The following is a 17,244-nucleotide window of genomic DNA, read 5'->3' on the forward strand; positions in this document are numbered from 1 at the left end:
TGGTAGCATCAGAAAATCTCAGGAGATTTACACCTTGAAAGCTTATTGATTAAAGTAATCTTTTTTTTTTTTTTTTTTTTTTTTTTGCGGTACGCGGGCCTCTCACTGATGTGGACTCTCCCATTGCGGAGCACAGGCTCCGGATGCGCAGGCTCAGCGGCCATGGCTCATGGGCCCAGCCGCTCCACGGCATGTGGGATCCTCCCAGACCGGGGCATGAACCCGTGTCCCCTGCATCGGCAGGCAGACTCTCAACCACTGCGCCACCAGGGAAGCCCAATTCTCCAGTTTTGTATATTCCTTTACTCCTATAAAAAATATCTTGCTAGGGACTTCCCTGGTGCACAGTGGTTAGGAATCCGCTTGCCAATGCAGGGGACACTGGTTCGAGCCCTGGTCTTGGAAGATCCCACAGGCCGCGGAGCAACTAAGCCCGTGTGCCACAGCTGCTGAGCCTGCGCTCTAGAGCCCGTGAGCCACAACTACTGAGCCCGCGTGCCAGAACTACTGACGCCCGCACACCTAGAGCCCGTGCTCCGCAACAAGAGAAGCCACCACAGTGAGAAGCCCGCGCACGGCACCGAAGACCCAACACAGCAAAAAAAAAATAAATTTATAAACAAAAAACTATATCTTGCTAGCATATTCTGCTGAGGGCTCATTATTATCAAGGTGTATATTAATACATTTTATAACTTTTAAACTATTAGTGTTTAGATTGGATCTATTTTCCTATTAAATGTAAAATGTTTACACCCATATTATTATAAATTTGATGACCATTATCTTAGTGTAGTTTTATAGATGGTTGTGTCATTTGACAAGCAACTGATGGGTCATTTGATGGATAAGATACAGGCAGTCACACCAACACCATTATTTCTATTTTAGACAGTTCAGCGATTTGAAGGGTGGTCCCCAGGGACTAGGAGCCTGTTAGCTGATAGCCTCTGACAAATGATGCTGCAGATATCAGGCTGTTCCTTTGAACACATATTCTTTTAAATCTTGAAGTGCAAAATAAGGGTAGAGAAACTTGAACTTGGTAAGAAAGATGAGTGAATGGTTTGTGGCATAACTGGATACGCATGACATTTTTAATCTTAGGAATTATTATTTCAAGGGTGTATCTTGTTTGTAGCTAAAACAGTACTTCTGTGTTCTTTGAATGATTTGTCAGGTGAGCCATCATTAATTTCTTCTGTATTTTAAATAATTTCTTACTAGAATTATCCCCAAAAGGCTTGGTACTGTTGCTGTCTCAACCGGTGTGCAGTATTTCACTGCACTCTCATTGGATGCCACCCTATATTGTACTATTTTGGGCACAGAATGGTCTTTTGCTCAATAAGTTCACATTTTCATCTTTCAGTTTGGATGCTTTTGTAGAATTTTTCTGATGTGGTAAAATAAATGCCATCATACTTCAGTAAGATGCTTACTCTTCAGTGTAAATATAAACCCCTGTAAAGAGCTTTTATTCAAAAAATGTAATGGTCCTGAGTGACCCTTTGTGCCCAATTTAAGTTGTTTCTCTCAGATTATAAGTGCCACACTGAGGCTTTTTTTTAACAGGAGGTGCAGTACATGGTCTATATGGGGACAAATTGGGAGATTAGGTTTGACATAAATACACTACCATGTGTAAACTAGATAGCTAGTGGGAACCTGCTGTATAGCACAGGGAGCTCAGTTTGGTGCTCTGTGACGATCTAGATGGGTGGGATGGCGGGGGTGGGTGGGAGGGAGGCTCAAGAGGGAGGGGATATAGTTATACATATAGCTGATTCACTTCATTGTACAACAGAAAACTACCACAACATTGTAAAGCAATTTTACTCCAATTAAAAAAAAAAGATTTCAATACTATTTGATGTTTTGAGCATATGACAGATTCCTTAGAATAACCAGTGCCTTAAGAATAGTGGTAATTTAATTGCCACCTAGAACACTGGTAATTTAACTGCCATCCAGAACCATTGTTTCTCTTTTTTCCCTAACACTGTGCTAAGCACATATTTCTGATAATGGTAGATTGTATAGAAGGATGTGAATTAAGTTGAAGGTTGCATTAAAACATAAAGAAAAATAAGGATGGAGGCCTTCCTTGTTGTCCCCACCCCAGAATCCATATTTGGGAGTTGTGTAAGTAGACACAATGACACAGTGGTCTTAATGGCACTTCGTGCTTTATTGGGTGTGCTACAAAATCAGTTCAGCTCTGATCTGTCCTGAGGACATCCTTCTAAACTAAAGTATATTTATTAATTTCTCCTTTGAGTTTAGTGCTCAAAACAAATATGACCTAGACACTACATTTTATAAGTTCCTGGCTTAAAAAAAAAAGAAAAGAAAACAATAAAGATAGATCAGACCCTTTGTGGGCTACTGTTGGCTAAGCAATATGGGCTTCCCACATTCTTAAGAAAGCCAGCAAGCAGCAGAGTACTACTAGTCTTTCACTCAAGATTTTTTTTCCAGTCAAGGAAAAGTAAATATTCTTAATAGCAGGCCCTGTTGTCACGTTACTCCTTGGCTCTATGTATCTTCTGAATACAGTGTTAGTTGTTTTTTGTTTTTTTTTAACAGTTGTGTGATCTTCATAAGGTGAAGGGTTGTCTGTGAGTGTATGGAAACTAACTTGCAAATACATGCCACCTCCTTAAAATCAAAGGCGACATCAAGGATCCTTTTACTTCCTGCTTCTTTTGAGTGTCTTCCCTTCTGTTGTTGAGGAAGCACTGCTTGAATACATAGGGCATTTTCCTTTAAATATTTCCATTTTTCAGTTTAGCCTTCTGATTTTAAACTGGCTGAATTTAAATGGCAGAATTGTGCTTTCTTGCAAGGTAGTAATGGCTATAATATGATTATTACTGCCATCATGAAACAGTGATTGAGGGTTTCAGTTCATTTTGCAGTACACAGGACACATTAAACAAACCTGGCCTTTGACACTACTGTTATACAGCAAATTAATTTCTAATGTTTAATACTTTCCTTAGATAACTTGGCACCCAAAATCCAGGAAGCTAGGATTAGCCAGTTTTCTTTTAAATTTGAAGGAGGTATATTTGGAGCAAACAAGGGTTCCATAATTTACCTAAACTGCAAGGGTGAATTTTACCATGATGGGGAAGTGATCAGACATGTAAATGAATTGCAAGGGACTCAATGAATAAATAATTAATTGGCATAATAAAGGGTTAATATGGAATGACAAAGTTTGGGTGAGGAACCCAATCCTTTGAATAAAGGTCAAGGTGGAGGACAATTATGTTCTCCATGATGTTGTAAGGGGACCACTAGCCATATTGCATAGATTTCTTTTTCTGCCTGAAATGTTGGATATTAAAAAAGAAAAGGTTTTTAAAAATACTGCATTTGGATTTCAATGTGAATATCTGTCTTTAATATTTTTAGAAATCTAATGCATGTGCTGAATAAAGCAAGTTAGACTAATATTTGACAAATCAAATCTTTGTAGAAGTTAGTCTGCAAATCTTTATTGATTTTCATAGAATTTTTATAAGCTATAGCTTCTTGCTGCAGTAATCATCCTTCTAGTTAATAACACAAGGCTTAGGCAAGTAGACTGGGCTTACTTTGTGGCTGTTCGTTTATTTTCCACTCAAGCATTTTTCTTCAGCCGTCACTCTGACATCTAAATTTGGTAGTTCATCCTTAATAGATAATGTTGTTGTCCGGCAGCTCCGCTTCCAATTATTTAGGACCTCTAAAGGAATAGAACAAATGGAGTGATGATATTCTTGGTGTTTAAAGAATCAGTTTTTATTCAGTCTGTTTAGCGGAAGCCATGGTCAATACCTTGTCATTCAAAACATAACAAAGGCTTCTAAGTTATTTGGCATCAATTTTGTAACACATGTTGCACTTCTATCCTGAGTTAAGCATACAAAGAGACAATCTGTTGGACTGAAGCCTGTTTTAAAATTTTGACTTTGTTCACTTTTAAGGAGTTAGATTTTTCTTCAACCCGCACTCTGACATCTAAATTTGGTTGTTCATCATAAGAGATAACATTGTTCTCTGGTAGCTTCACTCCAGTCGGGTAGGACCTCTAAAGGAACAGAGCAAATGAGTTGATACTCTTGGTGTTTAAGGAATCAGTGTTTATTTTGTTCAGTCTCTTTTTCAAAAACTATGATCAATCCCTTTATTGAGGAAATATCACCTTTAGGCTCTGTCTATTGATTTCCTCATTCGGAGAGAGGAAGAATGAACTGTTAAAGGGGATTTATTTGATTTCTATCTTAGTTTCATTTGGTCTTTTTTTTTTTCCCCCCGTTTTCTTCTAGCCTATTTTTATTCTCTTTGTCTCTTCTTCTAGCTCTTGTTTCAGAGAATCCATATTTTCTTTTGATTTCATAGAGACTTGAGTGCCATCGTTTTTATGTAAATTGTGGAGGAATTTTTTCTGGTGTTTTTTCTTCATTTACCATTTTTTTGTCACATCAATTTACTGCTTTTTTCTTACCTCTGATTTTCCAAAGGGGGTTTCTATTTTCAAGGTCAAGTTTTGTTGAATGATAACATGGGGGAAGTACAGGGGTGGTAAACTAGGGGAGCAGTTAGCTTCATTTTCATGTATTGTCTCTTTATCCTTAGTCTTCACTCCCGGTCACAGGTATTTAACAGGCTGATGTCACATGCCTTAGCTATGGTCCATATCATTTACTTCTCTTCAGCCCACCAAAGTGAACTGCTAGAGTTTTTTCTTAACTTTCTTTTCCCTTACCACATAACTAAATCTGTAATCTGTTTTATGCAAAAGAACATGCCTGTATGTTTCCTGATTCAGATATTTCTAGTGGCCCAATGACTCTCCTGCATTGTGTGCTCACAGCCAGCTCTACTCCCTTCCAAGCACTTTGGCCCCTGAGGTTGTGCGATTTACCTTTGAGGGACTCAGACCACACTGTCCATTACCTACAGAACTGCTCTGCTCCAGTGGCTTTGTCCTTTACCTAGGGCCAATTTTCAGTGAAGTTGGAAGCACTTCTTTATAGGTTTGCTGTTTCCTAGTTTTATTGAGACATAATTTTCATTCTTCTTGTCTTAAAAAAATTTTATTGAGAGGAAAAAAATGGGGGAAAAGTACAACTATTCTACCATCTTTCACCAGAACATCCAACTTTTAAATTATTTTTTGCAATGCCAAACCTTCATTTAAATAGTTGCAAAAAATTAAAATAAATACAACACATATGAATGGGTTTCTCCATTGATCTATAAATTTGTTGAAACCTCACTATGCCAAAAAATATAGCTTGAGTTGTATGTTTACAAGACAGGGACCTAAAAAACCTTGTTAAAATGTATCACTTGCTCTTCTTGGTTTTCAGCTTGTCCTAAAATATTTTAACACTTTGATGGTTTAGACATAAAGCATCATTTAGAGTAAGATTGGAGAAAGCAGAATAGAATTTTATGGAAATTGCCACTCCTAAAATATCCTCTAGTTACACTGCACCAATAAAAATAGTAGCCATTTTGAGTGCCCATTTGAATATTAAGGGTGAAAGAGAGGAATGAGATGATTATCACCAGTTTTGCCTCCACTAAATCTTGTTTATAGTCCTCAGTGGTCAGGCAGATTTCCTTATAAACAGAGTATATGGTAGTGTGTCATCCTTAAGTTTAATTGTGATACTTTTCATTATTGACAACTAGATATAATTACTAGATTTCACAGGAGTTTTAAAAGGCAACTTAAATCAGGTAGCCAAACAGTTAATTGCAAAATATTGGTATTATTTGTGTTTTGTCTAATTGTTTTCCAGTAGTTTTCATACTGCTTTCTTATATTATGTGTAACCCTTTTTGCTATTCAGAATTGTTTTCATGTGCACTATCTCACTGTAAGTATGCAATTATATATATATGTGTGTGTGTGCATATATATATGTATATAAAATTCACATGCATATACACAAATGACCTGAGTGTTTGAAAGATTTATTTAAAAATCTATATACATATTTATATATAAATATATAATTTGCTTGTCTGTTACAATTTTATGGTGTCAATAAACTGTCTATAATGAGAAAATCTATTTTAGAGTTCAGAGTTTTAATAATTCTGAATTATGGTGAACTGAGGTATACCTTTTACTTTTGCTGGGAAAAGGGTTAATCAGGAATTTACTTGGTAAAGGTCTCAGATTTTAAATATTTTTGAATAGTTCAGAAGAATCCAAATATAAACAATAATACTACTAAGTGTAAGCAAATTCTCACACCAGTCAAATAGTATTTTCTAGAAATAGACTCTTCTAGAAATACTTAGTATTTCTAAGTCTAGTTAGTGATTGTATGTACCTATAATTATTGAAGTTTCATATGCTTACAAATTTAATAGTCTGTAATTCACAGTTGCTTTCCCCCCACTTGTGCTGTAATTACTGGTAGATTAGTCCAATCAATACAAAATAAGGAGCTGATGGTGACCACCAAACATTTATTCCCTAGTCTCTTTTCACTACACCCACCTGAAATCTGTGTGACACCTGGGATTCTCCCACGTGGTTCCTGAGCATCTTATTTGTACCTTGAAATGCAGGCTTGCTTTGATGTTGTAGGGGAGGAAAAAGTTTTCCTCAATTTTTTTAGGGTCCCTGGTAGGATCTGAAAATTAAACTGACAACGACAGATTAACAAGAGAAAAACATCAAATTTTATTGAATTTTTACATGAATATGGGAGCATTCACAAAAGAATGAAGACCCAAAGAAGTGACCTGAGAAGGAAGCTCTTATGACTTTTAGACAAAGAAACAATAAATTTGGAAAGAATTGACAAGACAAAGGAGTTTGGTTTGGAGGTAGTAAATGGTGAAAAATTGACTAGGAAGTTAAGGGTAAGTTTAAGAAGGTTTGTTTGTAAGATTTCTCAGCCCCAAATTCCCCTTCTCTGGTGATGAGAATATCTTCATTCCCCCTAGTACAGGGAGGGTACCTTTCACATGGGAGTTTTATAACCTGTTTCAGGGAAGAAGGACAAAGAGGGGAGGTCACAGTGACCTTTCTGCTTCTGCCATTTTCTCAAACTCCTTCAGCTTAAGATATTCAGTATACCAAGGTGCCATATTTGGGGTAGGGCATCCTGAACCCCATCAACATAAATGGGGGAAGTTCTATACAAGACTTGAGTAAGAAACAGGAGATCATCATGCAGGCTGGACTTTTTCTCTTTTTTTTCAAGTTTTACATCTTGTATGTCCAAAGAACAAAATTTGCAATCTGCACCTGTAGGGGGAAAAAAAACAGTGGGAGTGAAATTGAAGGGACAATAGAATTTTTCCCAAATTGGACCTTTCCCACTGCTTAAGGTTTAATGTTAAACTCTACTTTGGCTCTGGTTCCCATCTGCTAGAGTTATTTTTCAAAACACATTAATTCAAATTTACCATTTTAAAAGTACTGTAATTCAGATCTCATTAGAAAACTTAAGAATTGTTTGGCAAAACATCAGGCTTTTGGCAGGTGGAGAAGTAGTGCCTTTCTTTATAAAAAAAATATGTGCAGGATTTTCCCTTGTTATAAAATTAATGTAAGTCTGCATATTTATGACATACATATATATAGGAAATACAGTAAAGTTAAAAGAAAATTAAAATCACCAATAATTCCATTGGCTAGATATAATTATTGTTATTAGCTTGGTGTATGCCTTTTTAGTGTTTTTAAAATGATTATATTTAAATATACAGATATAATGACATACATTAATACAATGTTGGGAGATAGAGTACATACCATTATACCTGCTTTTATACTTAATGCGAGTGGGCATTTTTTTTTGGTTTAATAAATATTTTTAAAAGGGATTTCAAAATTAAAAACTACAACTTGAATTAAAGGGCTAGACAGAATTTTACACTGAAATATACGCTGGTAGCTCCTGCCAGGCTAGTGTTAAGACCACTGACCTCTGGAGAAGTCACCCTCTGCCCCATGAAGAGCTCTCAAGGATGTCTTCATTGCCTTCATTCACTAAAACACTCTGTGTTGAAAACAGTCCAACTTCCTGGAACCAGCAACTGAATCAGATGAATGATGGTCAGGAAAGGGCATTTATACAAGGACTTTCAAACATTTGTATTGTAATAAATCTAAAGTCCTTGTTAAGGTTTAAATCTTAACCTCTTCCTCCCTGGTATAATCACTCAATGTTGTATTTCGACTCCGTAGTCAGGCAAATAGATTTACTTCAAAGGAAAAGTCTATGGTAATTTGTCATCCTTATTTCAGTTTAACTGTAATCTCTTCCATGATTGGCAGCTGGATATAATTACCATATTCCATATCTCTCTTTTTTAAAAATAGAAGTAAATATTTTTGATGGAAACTAAGTGAAAACAATAATATATTACTGGTTAAAACAAAAAGTAAACAACTGATTTGCACATCTGTATTGCTAGACACAGGGAGTGAGCAATGGCAGCCATGACTTTGTTCTTGGTCAAGCATCGTATTCATTAGATGGTGCTGACAAGGTAAACAGTGAAAGTTTCATTGGAAAAATAAGTGATGTACACAGTGAAAGATGAGAAAAGAAAGAACATGATCCTGATAACGATAAATAAGTGAAAATATAAGTTAATTTAGAGAGATTGAGAAAGAAAGATGACAGTGAGGAGAACAGAGGAAACATGGAGGATAGTGCGAATATTCAATGACTTCTTGAAAGGAGAGGAGAAAATTCAGAATACTAAATCAAGAGCTAGAGGGAGAGGTGATGTAGAACTTCCTTCTTTACAGCATTTTAGGAGCAATTAAAACTAACAGAAGGTTTATTTAGAGTATGTATGGTAAATAGCAGATTCAAACAACTCATCATACTAAGCTATCCAGAGCCGGCCCTGTGACCCAGCACATGTTTTCCTTTTTGTACAGAAAAATACAAATATTTTGCTGGATATCTGGCAGAAATAGTACAGCAAAAGGAAAACAAAGGAGTATATAGTATTCCACACCTTCCATGACTCTTACAGAAATAACAAGTTGCCTTTTCAACCAGGAGGTCATGTGACCCATGGTAGCCTCTTCATTCGTTGAAATAAAATTGCCTACTATATGCTAAGTCCAAAACAAATGTTAGTTTCTTTCCTTATTGCACAACGTTACTTATGATCTTAGGCAAGGCCCTTCCCCTCTCTCTTAGCCTGGTTCCTTATGTATAAACTGAGGAGTCCAGAATAGATGACCTTTACTAGCTTCTCCAAATCTAGAATGCCACAATACCAAATTAAGCGACTTTTATCTGATAATCAGAAACTGTAAGAACTTACATAGCCTGCTCGACGTTATTCACCTGCTCCAGTGTCACAGTTTAAAATCCAGGCACGAAGCATCATTTCCTTAACATAAATATGCAACAGCATTTACAACTTGAAGGCACAAAGCAAGCATTGATTATGCATCTATGCCATGTCAGGTATTTTGCCAGATGCTAGGTAGCCTAGATAAAGAATCCTGATGACATAGTTCCTATCCCCAAGGAGCTCTGGGGCTTAATTGGGAGGTAAGGCAAAGATAACACGAACCAACTGGAAGATGAAGAGCTCACAGACAATATTTCATTAGAAGTGCTAAAGGTGTGCAGCAGACATTGTCTGGGTGTTGTGGGCTATGGGGATTCAGAGTAGGAAGGAATCACCTCCTGGGATCCTTGGAATTTAGGCTAATGATCCTTAAGTGAAGGGATTGACTCCCTGAGTCTGTGAGCTCAATTATATTCCATAGCCATGGGCTATACCCTGAACTCCCCAGCTGTTTTGTTAAGTATCCTGTTAATGTTGAAGACAGATACAGAAGGAACAATCCTCCCCATTGGTTAATTCAACAATGCTCCTCAGGTCACTGTAAGGTAGACGACTAAGCCGAAGGAAGATAATAAGAAAGCTTATATTTGTGTTCTTAAGGAATTAGTGAGGGCTTGTGAAAATTAAGACCAATGCAGTTTTCAGCTGTAGTTGTCTGATTCTTTCCTATTCAAACTCAACTCATATTTCAAATGCCAGTTCCGATGGTAGTTTTTATCACTTTGACCTCTGGATCTCTGTCTTTTTAGAATTCACATTATTCAATGCCTATTAAATGAAGAGACCATTGCAAAACAGATTTTGAGAGTCATAAAATGCTTTTAAAATTTAAGTATTATGTATATGACTGTTACTCCTAATTTGGCTCACCCTGGATATGGCCCTTATATATCCAGTGTGTAAGCTTTTCTTCTATTCCCCTATAATGCCTCATATGCTTTGGGTATTAGATAAATATTTCTTGATTAGTTGTTATTAATCAAGCAGCAGATTGTATCAGTGCTCTACCAATTCAGATAGGAAAACAAACGGACACCTGTTAGTGTCCCCAGAAAACATAAGGACCTTCATTCTTCCGAAGAAACTAAAGGGTAGATATTCTTATTGCTTTTTACTTTCATTTTTGGTATTATTCAAGATGTTTATAGTTCAATTGAAAATTGAGGCATTATTATAATGAATGCTTCCTTTTTACTTTGAAGAAATATGTACACTGCAAATATTCTTCTTCTTCTGAGTATTATAGTTTCTTTCTCAAGGACACATACTAGTATATTTAACACTTAGAGTATTTCTGAAAAAGAACATGAATACAATGTACTTTTCTTCAAAATTCAGAAACAGAAAAGGAAATTGGTTTGCAATGGGCCAAAGATAGACACAAAGCAAGAGACAGGACTAACTTGTACTTAAACTTCTTTTCCCTGTACCTTTCCAGTCTGTTTTATTCATTGGCTTCTCTATTTAAACAAATAAACAACTTTTTTTTTTTTCTTTTTTCTGACAACCTCATAGAGTACATTAGCCTCTGAAAAACAGAATAACAATGGACCTGTATAAAGGATTGCTCTGGGAGTTCTTTTAAGAGAGCGATCATAAGGTGTGCACAAAGCAAATAATTAATCCCCTTGGTAGCTATGCTATCTGTATGCAGAGAGTAACATGAGTGTTCCATCAGTATTCTAAAATGAGGAAGAAAAGGGGGGCTTCCTTGGTGGCGCAGTGGTTGAGAGTCCGCCTGCTGATACAGGTGACGCGGGTTTGTGCCCCGGTCCGGGGGGATCCCACATGCTGCGGAGCGGCTGGGCCTGTGAGCCATGGCCGCTGGGCCTGTGCGTCCGGATCCGCAACGGGAGAGGCCACAGCAGTGAGAGGCCCGCGTACTGTAAAAAAATAAAAAAATTTAAAAATAAATAAATAAATAAATAAAATGAGGAAGAAAAGTAATTTTTCCATGCTCGTTTATCCAGGTAATTTTGACACAGGCAAATGGAACTATGCATTCTTTATGTTTTTTTTTCTTAAATTCCAGACATAGCTTTTCATGTCTATCAACTGGAAACCATCCATCCTGTATCACAATGAATTCACTAATGACAGGGAAGAGTCTATTAGGTAAAGCAGTAATGAGGAAAGACAAAACGATGGGAAAGTAGACAGGGTCAGAGGTCACCTTGACCAATATTATTCACAACTAACTTGCTTCTTCCCCCTTTACTGCCACCCTACTCTTAACTACCCTTCTCAAACCAGACACCACCTTGGGTCTTCCAAAAATTTTTTTCTTTTATTATCGGTGATCTCAGTCTCAGAGCCTCAAATTTGATTTTGTTTCTTTTCCACTTAATTTTGTGGTAATTGTAGGAGTTTATTTCTATCTCATTTAGTTATATTGAACTAACACTGTCCACTCCAGGAGGGTTCTTTGAAAACATGTAGAGTCATTGAGTTCAAAATTGGTCCTCAAAATTCTATGTGACCATTTTCATAGCTTGCCTGTCTTGAGCATTTGAAGAAAGTAAGAGTAAGCAATCTAAAGCAAAGAAGTTATTTCTAAATGTGGAAATAATGTTAGCTGCCATGACCCCTGGGGAAAATGTTTATTTTTTAAGTGTGAATGAGTGTGGTGAGAAGTTATCTGATGGAAATATGACTTTATCTGGCCTTATGTCCTAGTTCCACCTCTGTTTTTTTTGTTTTTTTTGTTTTTGCGGTATGCGGGCCTCTCACTGCCGTGGTCTCTCCCGTTGTGGAGCACAGGCTCCAGACGCGCAGGCTCAGCGGCCATGGCTCACAGGCCCAGCCGCTCCGTGGCATGTAGGATCCCCCCGGACGGGGGCACAAACCCGCGTCCCCTGCATCGGCAGGCGGACCCCCAACCACCGCGCCACCAGGGAAGCCCTCCACCTCTGTTTTTATAAGATGAAAACTTGAACCTTTTATGGGAAAATAATATTCCACATTTCATTAGAAAATTTCAATAGCACCTTAATATTTGGATGCACTGCTGTGAAATCACCTTTGAATGTTTTCTAGCTATTTTGACTGTGGCAGTGGCCCTTCCTTTTAGAATAACGGGTGCCTGGAGAACTGTGCTATTTTTTATTTCGGGTTTTTATGTTTTTTCTTCTTTGCTTATTGCTATTGGAAGGAGTTTCCCACAATGAATCAGAAACAGGGAGTTTTGTGCATTCTGTCTAGGAACTAATAACTTGTGTTGTGATGTGATAGAACCATCCACAACTTTCTAGTGTTGTAATTTAATCATAGTAGTGCTTTTGATTGAGGAGATTGGCAAGTGTAGTCACTGAGTCTCCTCTTCATGGTAAGCCTTTAGACTAGTTTCTTCCAATGTTATTCCTATAATATACATAGAGAGGTTTAATCTCACAAAGAAACTATCTACTGTTTTCTGATTTTCTGAACTTACTAGGATGAGTTAGCAACAGGTTACTTGTTTCTAGTAATTTAGAATCAGATCAGAGAACACTTTATTTTTCAGTATTTGTTTTCCTTACCCAAGTCTTTTCTACAAGGAGCAAATATACTCCCAATATAAGAGGACCTAGAATTGGTGAGTTGGTCTTTCCCTAGGATACATTCCCTAGGGATGAAGGAGATGTTTCTGTACTTCTTTATATGACAGTATTAAACCCATCCGTATTGAATACATTAAAAAAAAAAAACTGAGTTGAAAGTTTCACTGTTTTGTAGGAGCTTTATTCCATGGATAGTTGAATTTTCTTTTCAGGCAATTTTTGGGATAACATCGGTCTGGAAATTTAGTTTTCTCTAAAAACATTTATAAATATAATAAATGCTTTGGTTAGTATATCTCATCAATTGCCATAATTCTTTTCTTCTTGTTTTCTTGAGAAGGCCTGGGACCCTGACTTAATTTCACAAATAGTTGGACAAACTTTTGCTGGTCCTGGTGATGGTATTATTGCAAAGAAAATAGATGTGTGCTCTTACATGAGAGTGGTGCATGGATTTGTTCCCACTTCTTATCTCCAAAAGACAAAAAGCAAAAGACAAATGCCTAAGCGGATAACTCTGCTGAAATGCATCCTCAGTGTTCATCTAGTCATGTGCACAGACCATTCAAAAATCTGTTAAGAAAATTGAAATATATCTATTCTCTCATATTCTGGGTGAGTTTCTCCATTTCACTGTACCACTCAGGGAAACCATCCTTTTGCTGGAGAACGTGACAGTCTCCTTCTCATTGACCTGCTTGCATTGACTTATTGATGGGTTTTTCCTCTCTCTCTTGGTTACCTCTTACTACTAATGGGAATGCCTTATATTTCTTTTTTGTTTCTCCACCTGTCTGACCGTAATTTACCTTTTTTTTTTTTTTTTTTTTCTTTTTCAAAATGATTGCATTGTTATTTACCTGTTTGGGGATCTGGCTTTGAAAATGCTTTCTTTTTTAGGAGCGAGTGGCTAGTTTCCTTGGACATGAAATGTAAATGGATCTCTAGAGAGATTGCTCTAGTGACTGCTCTACAATGTTATCTCTTCTCTTTGTCTGTGTGTATATATGTGCGCATTCTATTGTGGCTGATTTTCATTTCTCCCTTCTTGTTTTTTTAATCACTAGGGATTTTCTCATCCCTTTTTAAAAAAATGCATGCACGCACATACGTATAAACTCAAATCTTGTTGATGAAAAACTGGATTAAATATATACCTTCCTCTGCCATACTGTCCTTATGTCATAAATCTGTTAGTTGCTCCAGTTGTCCCACTACATAAGGTTGTAGTACTCATTTCCCATACCAGCCATTTTAGTGCATTAGAAGAAATACAGCAGATTGAAAGCTTCACTCAACAGACTGGGTTCATTAAATCTTAAGGACCCTTATAATATTGAACCTGAGAAAGATGAAAGCAGTAACAGTCCATTGATTTCATACGATGTCACTTGCTAAATGGTCTTCAAACCAAGAGAGCAACCTTTAGATCAGTCCAGGTCTTTGCTGGTCCTGAGCCAAATATCTAATCAATAGAGTGATGCAAAGTTAAGTTAAGTCTGAGGATGTAGTCCTCATCGTAAACAAGCTGTGTTGTTGAACTAGGTAGGAAGACTGGTGGCAGGGACAGCTTGGAGGACTCTGGAAGGATGCATTCTCTGACTTAATTCAGTGGTACTGCTGTGATTTTTCTCTTCATTTCTTTTCCTGTTTTCTCAATAGCCAAATCATTTAAAATTTCCCTCACCTGTTTTAAGTCTCCTTTGTCTTCATTTCTGTACTTTTCACAATTTCTGCAGTATACAAATATTAATCACAAACTATAATTAAACCTGTTGCACATAACCTATGAATGTTACTGATCAGAATTGCCCGTATGTGTTGAAGAATTAACAATTATCTGTATATAATGATTTGTTTCATTTGGAGCCCTTGAATAGGTGAATAGTGGAGATTGCCCCGGATTCACTCATTCAACATTTGTTCAGTGTACACATGATGCCACATTACAGTAAGTGTAATATTTTTATCGCTTTAATGTGGGACAGTTGTGTGAAGGTCAGATTTTTCAAGTCTGAGAAATAAATTACTAAAGGTATCCCTGTGTGTTCTTCCTGCTTACTGATTTTATGACCTAGGTCAGGTTATTTGTTGTGTTTTTCTTTTCCCTTGGTAAAAGTGAGCATCACCTTGCCAGTTAGCCTCCACAGGTGCTTGAAAAAATAAGGCAACATGGTAGATGAAATTCAGCATATGTGTAGGGTACTGTCATATAACTCAGAAGAAAACATGGTTTTCTACCCTCTGGTGTAAAAGCTTTAATGGCATTTCAAATGGTACTATTAATCTACCAGGGAATGAGCACTGTGATGATTTAACTGGATATCTATAAAGGACTTTAAATTCTTTGCCAAAACGTGTGAACACAGACAAACAACTGGCTATGGTCTTGGTGAACATGGTCAGGATTACCTAGTGTAAGAATTAGTAAGATTTTGACTAGTGAGGTGTTGCCTGGTCTTTCTTAACTAGAAATGTGGGGGAAAAATGATACCAGTGCAGTTACACTTGTAGAGAATATGCTTTCACTTTTCCTTGTATTTTCACAACTTAAATTGACTGGTGGAATAAGATAATGAATCCCTTTCTGGATCTGAGTCATATTTATGACAGTCGAACCCACCAAGGCTCATAATCATTCCTGCTTGGAATGATTCTGTTCTTGTAAGTAGGAATTATCTTAACATGTATTCACAAAACAAATCAGCCAGGGTGGTTTTTGCTTAATAACATTTAACCCAACCTTTTTAGTAGTAACTGCAGAAATTATAGATTTTAGACTGAGAAGACCTCAGTAATTACATAACTAGGTTTTAATAAATCTGGGGCTCGTTTTAGACTGTCATTTCTGTAGGTTTTATATTGTATTGATTTTGGATGAAATTGCTAGACCAGTCATGTGGAGAATGATTTCAGGAAATAAATCCGTTAACTGCTAATAAGGCTTAGCCAGTACTCTGTTTATTTATTTATTTTTTTGGCCATATTTATGTCTTAATTTTCTAAAATCATAGGATTACTGCATGAAATAAAATATTCTGTACTGTATCATTTCACAATAATAAAATATAGCAAACGTTCTGTACAATTATTGTTTAAAGTCAAAATAAAAAAGGAGCAAAGTGTCCACCCAAAGAAATCATTGCATGTTATCTGCTACAGTGCCTCACTGGTAACGTGCCTTTTTATGTCATGCTTATGTTAGGTGGACAATTCAGTGTATGCTGGGTTCAAGTTCAAGGATAGTGCCAGCTTTAGTGGAGTGATATCTTAAACCCAGAGAATAGAGTTGGAAATGACCATAGAGGTTACCTGGAACAACCCCCTTATTTTCAGAAGAGGAAAATGAGGATTATTGAATAGTTTCAATAACTTTGACAAAGTCACAGAGCAACGAGTTAGTCATTTTCCTGATTCAAGGTTGAGTGCTTCCCAATTACATGATGGCTTTTTAGATGTGTTCATTTACAATCTTATTTTCATTCATTTTAATATAGAACAGCTAGAATTTACTAATGAATTCATAGTGGAGACATTCCTCTGGTGAGAGAAATGAAGGATCCAGTTTATATAAAGATATCATATTTTACATGTATTTATATTGTTAACATCTTTTCAAAATTAATGAAATCTGTTTGAGACTGAACTTGCTGCATTGCTTTTTGTTTGTTTTAAAATTGAACACATGCATCCCTTTTAGACAGCAATGTAAGGAGCGTTACTATTCTGTGAGTTTATGTATGTCTTTCAACTTGAGTCTGTGGGGGTGTCTGGGCTTAAGCTTGTTTCCTCCATTTTTAGCCGGCACTTATTGTGTGTCAATTTCACATTCCATTCACATTCCAAGCTAGCTTGCTGCTTTCACAACCATCATAGAGGGGATTTCATTTTTTGACACTTTCAGTTTAACTCCAGGAAGAATTAACCTCTCTGGAAATTTGCTAAGGAAAGTCTGGGAAAATCATTAAATATTTTGAGTTTGTGCATATGACTTCATTTGCAGGGCCAGATTTGGTCTAGAGTAATATATATGTAACTCCCCTGGATATCTGTGGAAAGTCTTGAGTCCTTCAGAGCTTCAGAATGGGGGTGGATTCTAGAGTATAAATGCTTACAGTTTTGTGAATTCGAAGAAAGAGTTTATAGTTTAATTAGCTGTCTGGTTGTCTCCACCATGGCTTGAAATCAGTCTGGGGTCTGTGGGGTGGGGGTGGGGGGAATCGGGAAGACTCAGTAAAACATCATCAAATCTTTTTTGAGCCTTTTTCTTTGTCTTTTTTTTTTTTAATTGGAAAGAAGGAAGGTTGTATAAAATTCATTAACCACATATTCCCACTTGGATCCCCAATTTAACCTG

General features: G+C 36.8%; 1 protein-coding gene across 37 annotated transcripts in view; it reads left to right on the forward strand.

Annotated features, from left to right (window-relative positions):
- Positions 1–17,244, forward strand: part of NRXN1 (neurexin 1) — a gene marked incomplete at both ends in the record, with an annotated part of 1,144,386 nt that overhangs the window by 785,220 nt on the left and 341,922 nt on the right. The gene's annotated exons all lie outside the window — the stretch shown is intronic.

This window comes from Hyperoodon ampullatus (assembly GCF_949752795.1).
Source record: "Hyperoodon ampullatus genome assembly, chromosome: 15".
Taxonomy (NCBI): domain Eukaryota; kingdom Metazoa; phylum Chordata; class Mammalia; order Artiodactyla; family Ziphiidae; genus Hyperoodon; species Hyperoodon ampullatus.